At 39.5% G+C, this 10,222-nt stretch overlaps 1 pseudogene; it reads left to right on the top strand.

Annotated features, from left to right (window-relative positions):
* The first annotated feature begins 5,690 nt into the window (after positions 1 to 5,690).
* LOC103724697 lies at positions 5,691 to 6,698 on the top strand (annotated as a pseudogene).
* The last annotated feature ends 3,524 nt before the right edge of the window (positions 6,699 to 10,222 follow it).

Genomic DNA, 10,222 nt, shown 5'->3' on the forward strand with positions numbered 1-10,222 from the left:
TCATCAACGAGTGTATGTGATTCTCCAGTTTGATCAGGGCTCAACAGAGATGTCTTGCCATCTTTGACAAGGATATCATAGATCATGTAGCATTAGTTAAGGCAATCCAACTATGGGAGCCACTTTCAAGATGACCCAGTCTGAAGTCTGACATCTAGGAACTCAGCAGGAATTTTTGATCTGCGGTCTTCTATAATTTTCCCGTGGGATTTCCACACAATTCTTCAGAGCAAAGTAGCCTGATTCCAATAATCTTATGTGGAAGCTGTAAGACTGTGTAAGAACCACAGAAGTCTGAGAATGTCAGTTCTATTGTATTCTATTGGTCAAAAAAGTATCTAGAGCCAGTTCAGATTCATAGCAGAAGGGCAACTAAACCCTGTCATTCAATAAAAGAAGTAGCAAAGGGGCCCAAGAGATGGCTCAGGGGATAAAGGCACTCACTGTCAAGACTTACAACTGGAATTTGATCTCCAGGAGCCACAGAGCAGAAAGAGAGAACCAACTCCCACAATGTATCCTCGGACCTCCACACACACTGTTCCATGTGCTTAACTCTCACCCTCATACACAAAGAAATAAATGAGATTTATTTTTTTAAAATAAGAGAAGTATCAAATAATTTTAAAATATTTTTATTGATTTGAGAATTTCACACAATGTATTTTGATTATATTCAGACCCCTACCACCTCCATGTTACTATCTCTCCCTGACTTCATGTCCTCTATTATGATTTGTCTTTTTCAGAAAGGTCTATCGAGTCTAATCTGAATTCCATAAATGCTTTTGGGTTTGGGTCTATCCCTTGGGGTCTGATCAATCTACCAGGCATCATACCAGTAAGGAAAATCAGTATAATTGTAGCACATACATTGCAGGAATAATAAAAAAAAATTAACAATCTTTAATTCAACAAACATGAAAGGAACAGAAGTTACTCTTCCATTTGGTCCAGGATGCAAGACCTCTAGTCTCCTGATTTCCTATGACTTTCCTCTGGGGTACTATGGTATTTTCTATATAATAACTACTTATGAGAGAATTCATGGAGAATGGTGAAACAAAAATAAATATGTTTCTTCATTTCCGCGTTAATTTTAAAACTGGTAATCCCAGAACAGTAACTCCTGCAGTCATTGCTTCCCTTCTTTTAAAAATATGGGCACACAGGAGTGAGATACCTCCTAATAAATTTTTAGTCACAGAGGCCGAAGAAGCTCCCCAAACAATACAGGCTCTTGCCATTCCTCTTTGTTGCCCACTAGAACTAGATGATAAGTCTCGATTGCTGAAGACACCATATGCCGTGATTACATGATATACAGAAATCAAGTTAGGACTGCTGAATAGCTTTCACAGTCCCTAGAAGGTGCTGGGGGAGAAAAGGGATCAATAGTAGTCCTGTACAACTACAATACCAATGTGACAGGCAAGATGCACGCTTACTTATGCAATAGTGGGACTACTGCTATGGAGGTAATCAACCACTTTCTGATTGGTTTTGAGGCCCACTCCACAGGACAGAATCTTTTCTTGTTATAAATCTGGTCAAAAGCCCATGGTGGGGGAGGTCAGAGATAAACACTATGTTTATCATCAGTATAGGAAAGGCATGCCTATAGGATGTGAGGTGGCTGGTAACATTTCATCTGCAGTCAGAAAACAGAGAGAGATGAATGCTGATGTTCAGCTAATTTTCTCTTTTTATTCAGTTTGGGGCATCAGCCCACAGAATGGTGCTGCCCACATTCAGAGTGTATCTTCCCCCTCAATCAACTCAGTCTAAAACTCCCTCAAAGTATCGTCCCTCCTCAATCAACCCAGTCTAAAAATTCTCTCAGAGTATCTTCCCTCCTCAATCAACCCAGTCTAAAAACTCTCTCAAAGTATCTTCCCTCCTCAATCAATTCAGTCTAAAAACTCCCTCAAAGACACACCTCTGCGTAATTGTAAAACCAGTGAAATTGGCAATGAAGATTAACCATCACACTACTCATAGTACAAAGACCTTTGCAAGTCCAACATGCCTCAGTCTCTGTTTTAGCAATGAGTATAGTCCACCTTTCCATCACAGGGCCCTGCTTACAGTGGATATGTAGTAAATATTCACTTAATGGATGAATAAATGAATGCTGAAGTTACTTCTTTGTTAACCTGGGAATCCCTCACAGGTAAGGTCCACATTACAGGATTCTTTGTGGTGTGTGTGTGTGTGTGTGTGTGTGTGTGTGTGTGTGTGTGTACGCGTGTGTGTGTGTGTGTGTTCATGTGGGGCATGCACATGTGTGTATGCAAATGTATTTGTGTGGAAGCCAGAGGTCAACTTTGGGTGTCTTTCTTCAGGCACCATCCACCATATTTTTTGAGGCAGGATTTTTCACTGGCCTGGGGCTCACCAAATAGGGTAGGCTAGCTGGCCATTGAGTCCCAGCTATCTACCTGTCTCTGCTTCACCAGCACTGGGATTACAAGTATACAATGCCCTTCCCAGTGTTTCAGATGGGTTCTAGGGATTATACTCAAATTCTCATGCAAGGACTTTACCAAATGAGCTATCTCCAGCTCTGTGGGATTATTTAAAGCCTCATTCAATCCTATACCCACTGAAATCATGGAATTTCTTCCTTTCTTTTTACTCTTTCAATAGTTATGTTCTGAAAAATCTTAATATGAAGCAAGTGTTAATGTGAGTCCCTGATGTCATGAAGCCTACATTCTGATGGAAGAAACACATAAATATCAAATAATTATAAATTATATGTGCTACAAAAGAACAAGACAGTAAACTGAAAGAGAATAATGAAGGTGACATAAAGCTAAGACAAAAAATGAGCAAAAGCAAATCCTGTTAAGACTCTGCTTTGAATTAACATTTGCTTCAGAGTAATGATCGCTTAAGTTGGATGACTGATAGTCTAACTTAACCTTGGTAACCACCTTTCCTGATTTCCTTTCTCCATTCCTATTTCTTAATCAACTGCTTTAAAAGAAAAAAAATCAAGATTTAAAGTAACTGTATTGACATGAAATGATATGAAGCATAGTATTTTCTTCAAAATGATCTTTCAAGGAGAATAAGTTATAAGTGAAACAGTTTTAGGCAATGAAGTGACAATTGAAGCTGGATGATGGGTACATGGGAGTTCATTAAACTATTCAATATACTTTTGCATATTTGAGATTTTCCATAATCAATTTGTTAAAATAACCATATTTAACTGAGACTTTCCATTATCAGTTATGCAAAAGTGAGGGGAGGGTCTACAATAGACTGAAGTAGGCAGGAAGGGTATACAGGACTATATTTAGAAGTACTTCTTTATTATATTTTTAGATTCTGAAATATTTTGCTTGGTAAATACATAAAGACTACTAGTGCTTTAGAGCTTTTATAATAACAGAGTCTCTAATTTTTATCTGATACCTGGCCACTTAGAATAAAAACTATTTTTTCCAGACCACTTTGCAGTGAATTATCACTACTTCATAAATTCCTGACTTAAAGGATATTTAAAGGAGTTTGGCAACTTCAAATTCATGCATTTTTTTGTTCTTTTTTTTTTTTACTTATTGCATTATTTTCAGTAAGTAGTGGGTGGAACTGAACACAGGATCTCACACACTAGGTAAGCAATATATCTGTCCTATAACTGTGACTGGTTTACACCCACAAGGAGAAGAAATTCCTTTTCCCTTCTTTTGTCCCTTTCTACTGAAAACACTAAAGACACGGCTGTGAGCATGATGCCAATAGTATCCCTGGAAAATCAATGCAAAAAAAGAAATAAGGAGCCTGGAGCTTGGAGCCTGAAGCCTGAAGCCTGGACCAAATGTTGTGGAAACTTTAGGAGGCCAGGCCTAGCTGGAGGAAGTAGGTCCCTGGGGTGGGGGGTGTTAAGATATGTTATCCCGGCTTTATCCTATCACTGATTGTTTCCCATCCATAATGATGTGAGCTATACATCCCTGCTGCTATGTCCTGCCCAAGTTTATCAGGCCAAATGACCATGAACTGAATGAACCCTCTGTAAAAACTGAGCCAAATAAATCTTCCTTTTAAGGTGTTCTGTCAGGTATTTGGGTTATAATAATGCAAAAAGTAACTAGTATAGCCACCAAAACAGCTCGGACATTTTTGTGTGAAAGAACTCTACTTTCCTTTTAAAGTTCCTTTTATTTTAGATATCTTATATTTAACCAAACTGCTTCTCAACTAACACGGTAAATTAGATTGCATAAATAGGACTTAGAGCACTCAGTATAAAATATATGCTTTTACAGGAAGATAGCTCCCTTTTACAGAAAGGTGGCTCCTTCCTACAGGAAAACTACTCCCAATGCAATCAATCATAATTTCTCCTAAAGAAAAATGGAATCCAGGCATAGTTTCATGCGTATAATCCCACAATAAGGGTGCTGAGGCAGGAGGATTGGGACTTTGAGGCCAATAAGGACTACTACATAATGAGTTCCTGACCAGTCTGGGCTACACAATGTGACCCTGTCTCAAAAAACCAAAACCAAATGAAAGAAAGGAGAGAAAGCAGAAGGAAAAGAGTCTGCAACCATGCTGTCAAAAGCAGTGTGGAGGATCACCCAACATCCATGACTACATAGGCAGCAAAAATTGGACTGGGTGTGTTATTGAAAGAAAAAAAAAACAGGAAGTTAGAAGGGGTAGGTGGTCAATCTAGCAGGAATTAAGGGTAAGAGTGGGGCTGAATTAAAATGCATTGTGTGCATGGATGACATTCTCAAAGAATACAAATATTATATAGAGCAAAGTACATATTTCAGGAAAATCATAGATTTTGAAATTACACCTTTTTGTTGTTGTTATTTTTATATAGGATTTTCCTGTAGCCCTCGTTGATGAAGAACTCACTATGTAGACCAGGCTGGCCTCAAACTCACAGAGAGTTAATAAAATTATATAGAATAAAGTACATATTTGGAGCTCCAGTTGGTGTAGAACTTATGTGGACCACGATGGCCTCGATCTCACAGTCACAGATATCAACCAGGCTGGCCTCGGTCTCACAGAGATCCACCTGCCCCTACTCCTTGAGTGCTGGAATTAAAGGGGTGTGCCACCATGCCCAGGTATCAAAACTAATCTGTAAGAAGGCTGACAGGTTTACAAGGATCACACGTGAGACTGGAAGGAGACGGGGCTAGTGGCTATCAGGGACTGGCAGCCATTTTGTGTTGGCTAGAGTCGGACTAACAAAACAGCTGGAGCGTTGGCTTTATTACGTGTTGTTCGGTGAGTGACGCCATCTTAGCGTCACTGAGTGATTTGAAGTCAACTGAGTGGCCCAGGGACCGGTGGCATCCTCTCAGTGGCCAGTGACATCCTTGGCCAGACAGGTTTCCTCCATTCTGAGCCTGTAAGGTACTGATACCCTCTTCCCAGTTCCTAATGAGGTCTTGACAGCCAGACACCCTGACCAAGCGGCCAAGCCTAAGCAGCCACCACCACTCATAGGCTGTGGCTGAGAGAGACAGCTTTGGTGATCAGGCTTTGCTAAGCCCGTTTTGTGCCCCGAAAAGTCGGGAAAGCCTCAGCTTTCTGTTTCCTGCCATCCACCTCCAGAGCCTTGCCCAGCAGAGCAGCCCCCTGCCAGGACTCCACCCTCCCCTCCTAAGTGCGAGGCTTAGCCACAGCCGCCATCTTTGTGTAGCTAAATGGAGAGCAACAGCGGCCTCTTGCCTGAATACACCGGCTTCAGAAACGCTTTTATAGTGGGAGAAAGATTTAAATTGTTATGGAAGATCGGGGCTGGCTCCTTTGGCACTATTTATCTGGCAGAAAATCTCACCAATGGTGAGAAAGTGGCAGTGAAGCTAGAATCCCAGAAGGCTAGGCACCCCAAGTTGCTGTTTGAGTACCAACTATATAACGTTCTTCAAGGTGGGGTTGGCATCCCCCGCATTTGGTGGTATGGACAGGCAAGAGAACATAATGCACTAGTCATGGATCTTCTGGGTCCCAGCCTTGAAGACCTTTTCAATCTCTGTTCAAGAAAGTTATCGATGAAATCTCTACTTATGATAGCCGACCAGATGATCAGTAGAATCGAACATGTGCATAATAACAACTTTATACACCGAGATATTAAGCCAGATAATGTACTACTGGGTACTGGAGAGAACTCTGATAAGTTATACCTAATTGATTTTGGTTTGGCTAAAAAGTACAGAAACACCAGCACCAACGAACATATACCCTATAGAGGACGTAAAAGATTCACTGGCACCATCCGATATGCTAGCATCAATGCACACCTCGGTATTGAGCAGAGCCGCCGAGATGACCTGGAATCATTAGGATATGTACTGATCTATTTAAATACAGCCAGTCTACCATGGACCAAAGAACAGGCTACAACAAAGGACGACAAACAAAAAAGAGTTTGTAAAATGAAAATGTCCACTCCTGTTGAAGTGTTGTGCGAGGGATTGCCCAAAGAATTTGCAGAATACTTAAACTACTGTCGTGGACTTCACTTTGAGGAAACTCCGAATTATGTGTATATGAGGGGTCTATTCCGCACTCTTTTAAGGAACCTGAACTGCAAATACGACTCTGTGTTTGACTGGGCAGTATCAAATCAAAGAGAGGAAGATCAGCCAGGCAGTTCCAGTCAGCGGGGTTTCTGGGACCCAGTTCCCCCACGTAAGACCAACGGATAGTACGGAGAATAATATGAAAGGTCCCCAAGGATAAATTAAGAACAGAAGTAGCAGAACATCAGAGCAGTGTTTGTTTCTCAAGTCTTGACGTTTCAGTTCACATGTGTATTAGAAATTGGTGAAGAAATTGTGCATATGTTAATTTTATTGTTGCTAGAACTTTTTATTCTGAACTCTGATACTTTGAGATCTCATTTCAGAAGAACTACATGAACAGTTTTCAGCCACAGTTGTCACAGTTGTAAATGTCCAAAATTGTGTATTAAGGATTTTTCAGCCCTGGTGTTTACAAGTTGTTCACTTAAAATGTTCTTTAAATGGCTGGCTTCTTGCTTGCAATACATCTGATGTGATAACAAAGAAAGACTAAACTGTTTAAGCATGTGAAAGACTGCCTGCTTACTGTGCTAGAAATAACAGCATCGAAAGTGAATATTTAAGAAAAGTACAATGACTTCTATATCATCCTTGGGACTACATTAACGCTATAATGTTCTTCGTCTTTAACACCTCATATTTGATACAGAAATTTAGTTAATGTCCTACAATTGAACAAAAATATTGCTGAGATAAATGCAATTGTTATAAACATCTATATGATTTGGGAGTTTGTTTTCATTATGAAATAAGAGCTTTTGGTTTACAGGTTCATTAAAAATTTAAACGTGTTTCTGCAAAAATAATAAGGCAAACCATTAAAGCACAGTTAAAATATGAATGGTCATTTTTTAAAAATATTTTATTTCTAGTTATTTATTTAATGTGGATATGTTGTGCTTGCAAGTATATAAGTGCACCAATGTTGCACAGTGCCTGCAGAGGACAGAAGAGGGCATCGGATACCCTGGAACTGAAGTTACAAACAGTTGTTAGTTGCCATGTGGGTGCTGGGATTCAAACCCAGGTCTTCTGCAAGAACAGTCAGTGCTCTTAACTGCCAAGTTATCTTTCGACCCCCTATTTTAATTTTTTAAAATATATGAGTGTATTACCTGCATGCATGTAAGTGCAACGGTGTCATGCAATGCCCACAGAGCTTAGAAAAGGAAGTTGGATTCCCTGGAATTAGAACTATAGACAGATGTTAGCTGTCATTTGGGTGCTGGAAACTGAACCTGGGTCCTCTGCAAGAGCAGCCTGTGCTCATAACTGCTGAGCTATCTTTCTAGTCCCCATGAATGGTCATTTTATTTTTTCACAGTGTTGAATTAATACAGTTACATATTATTGTACTCAGAATAAACCCTGTAAGACATAAAATTGAATGAGGTTTTAACCTTTAAAAAAAAGATCTTCATTTCATTTTAAAATATAGTTTCATACAGAAAAACTTATTTTTAATGCAACTAACACTTAGATGTTTGCACATGCGTCTCTAATCTCTATATATCTGATTATTACTAGTCACCATCAGTTATTTTCTGAGATCCTTCGCACCTGAGCATAGATATAAAGTCATCAAGTAGATTTCAATGGTAATGTTTTTCATATCTATTAACTAACATGAAATAAATTTTTATGCTTCTTCCTAAAATATAATTCATTTTTAATTTATTGATTTTTTGTGTGTATTTCATACAGAACATGCCAAGCAATCTTATTCATTTTTATACCCACATCCCAAATGGTACCCTTCCATAGGCTTCCACACCCCCACTGGAGGCCATATACTCTGTCATCCCTGTTACTGTCTACTGTGTTATCAGAGCTCCAGCCATTCCCCAGTGCTAGTCTATCCACTGAGTCTAGTCAGCCTATCTAGAGTTCCTTGTTTTAAGAAGGTCAGCTCTTCTTCATTTAGCAGTGATCAGTTGTCAATATTCCTTTAGATAAGATTGGGGTCTGCTGTTCATTTTCCCAGTTCTATGCTGGGTTACTATCTGGGAATCTCTTGGGCTACCCTGGCTAACGACTCAAAGGAGGGTATCTCATGTGTGGCATTGTTTCTTGTTATGTAGCCTTTAGCTATACACACAGACTCTTAAAGAATTATATGGATCACTTTAATATTTTGTTATACTTTGCTATTTGGTGTTTAAGAACATAGAGTTGGCCCCAAAAAACAAACTTTTTTTACTCTTCAAGTTTTTGGAGGATCTGTTCCTGAGTGGTCACATGGGCTTGGGAGGAGCCCCTGGCTCCTTTCTTTCACCACTTCCATCTATGTGAAGATAAGTCAAAGGTCCTGCTCAAACATGGCTGGCTTCACTTGGAAGCATGGAAGAAATGTTTCCTCTGTGTTGACCCTCCTCTTTGTAGAATGGACACTGGTTCAAGTCTATCTGTGGGGTCTCCATAGCCTCCTTGATCAAGAGGACAGGTGACTCAACACAGTTACAGATCATTTTGAGAAATGCTACATACTCCCCTGGAAATTAGTCGACCTTGAAGGGCAAGGAGCAAAAACTGTCTTTACATCCCTCTGATCAGAGTAGTATAGGCCTCAAATAATGTCTGTTAAACATCCAAGAAGGTTAGTTCCACCAGTCTGGTACTTTTAATTACCATGTGCTATGTACATAAAGCTTGGGCAAAAACCAAACATTCTCAGATAATCCTTAACTACACATATATTATGTTCCCTGAGCTAGATCTATGTATAACTTGTCAGTAGGTTGATGGATTAATATGGTTCCATCTGTTTTTTTTTAAATTAGCTAGGCATTATTTATCTCTCTCATTTTTAACCCTTCCAACATGGTTTCCCAATTTAAAGTGCCCCCATTTTTCCTATTCTCCCTTAATAATACCCTTCTCCTATGGTCCCTCCTCCCTTGACCTCCTTCTTTCACTTTATCTCCAAGTTTCCTTATACAACCCTCCCTCCCCCTCCCATTAAAATAATGCCATTTTTATCTGTATCTCCCTTAATAACACCTGTTTCCTACTGCTCTTCTCTTTCACGTTCTTTCTTTTCCTTTACATCCCTGGTTCTTTTTCATTATCCTGGTTCCTGTACTTATGTCTGGATATATACTCACTTATAAGGGTTTGGGGCTGGAATCCACATATGAGGGAGAACATACTTCATTTGTTTTTCTGAGTCTGTGTTACTTCGCTTAGTATAACAGTTTCTAGTTCCATCCATTTACCTGCAAATTTCATGATTTCAGCTTTTTTACTGCTGAGTAGAACTCCATTGTATAAATAAACCACATTTTCATTATCCACTTATCAGTCGAGGAACACTTAGGTTGCTTTTATCTCTTAGCTATTGTGAAAAGAGCAGCAACAAACATGGATGTACAAGTGTCTCTGCAAAAGGTTGAGTGCTTTGGGTATATGCCAAGGAGTGGTATAACTTGGTCAAATGGTAGGTTCATTTTTAGTTTTTTAAGAGTTCTCCACCCTACTTTCCATAGGGGTTGAACAAGTTTTCAGCCCCACCAGCAGTGAATGACTGTTCCCCTTTCCCCACATCCTCTCCAACATTTGGTATCATTTGTTCTCTTGCTCTTAGCCAGTCTGAATGGGGTTAGATGAAATCTAAAGAGGTTTTAATTTGCATTTCCCTCATTACTTAT

This window comes from Nannospalax galili, unplaced genomic scaffold, assembly GCF_000622305.1.
Source record: "Nannospalax galili isolate Female #2095 unplaced genomic scaffold, S.galili_v1.0 scaffold167, whole genome shotgun sequence".
In the NCBI taxonomy this organism is placed as follows: Eukaryota; Metazoa; Chordata; class Mammalia; order Rodentia; family Spalacidae; genus Nannospalax; species Nannospalax galili.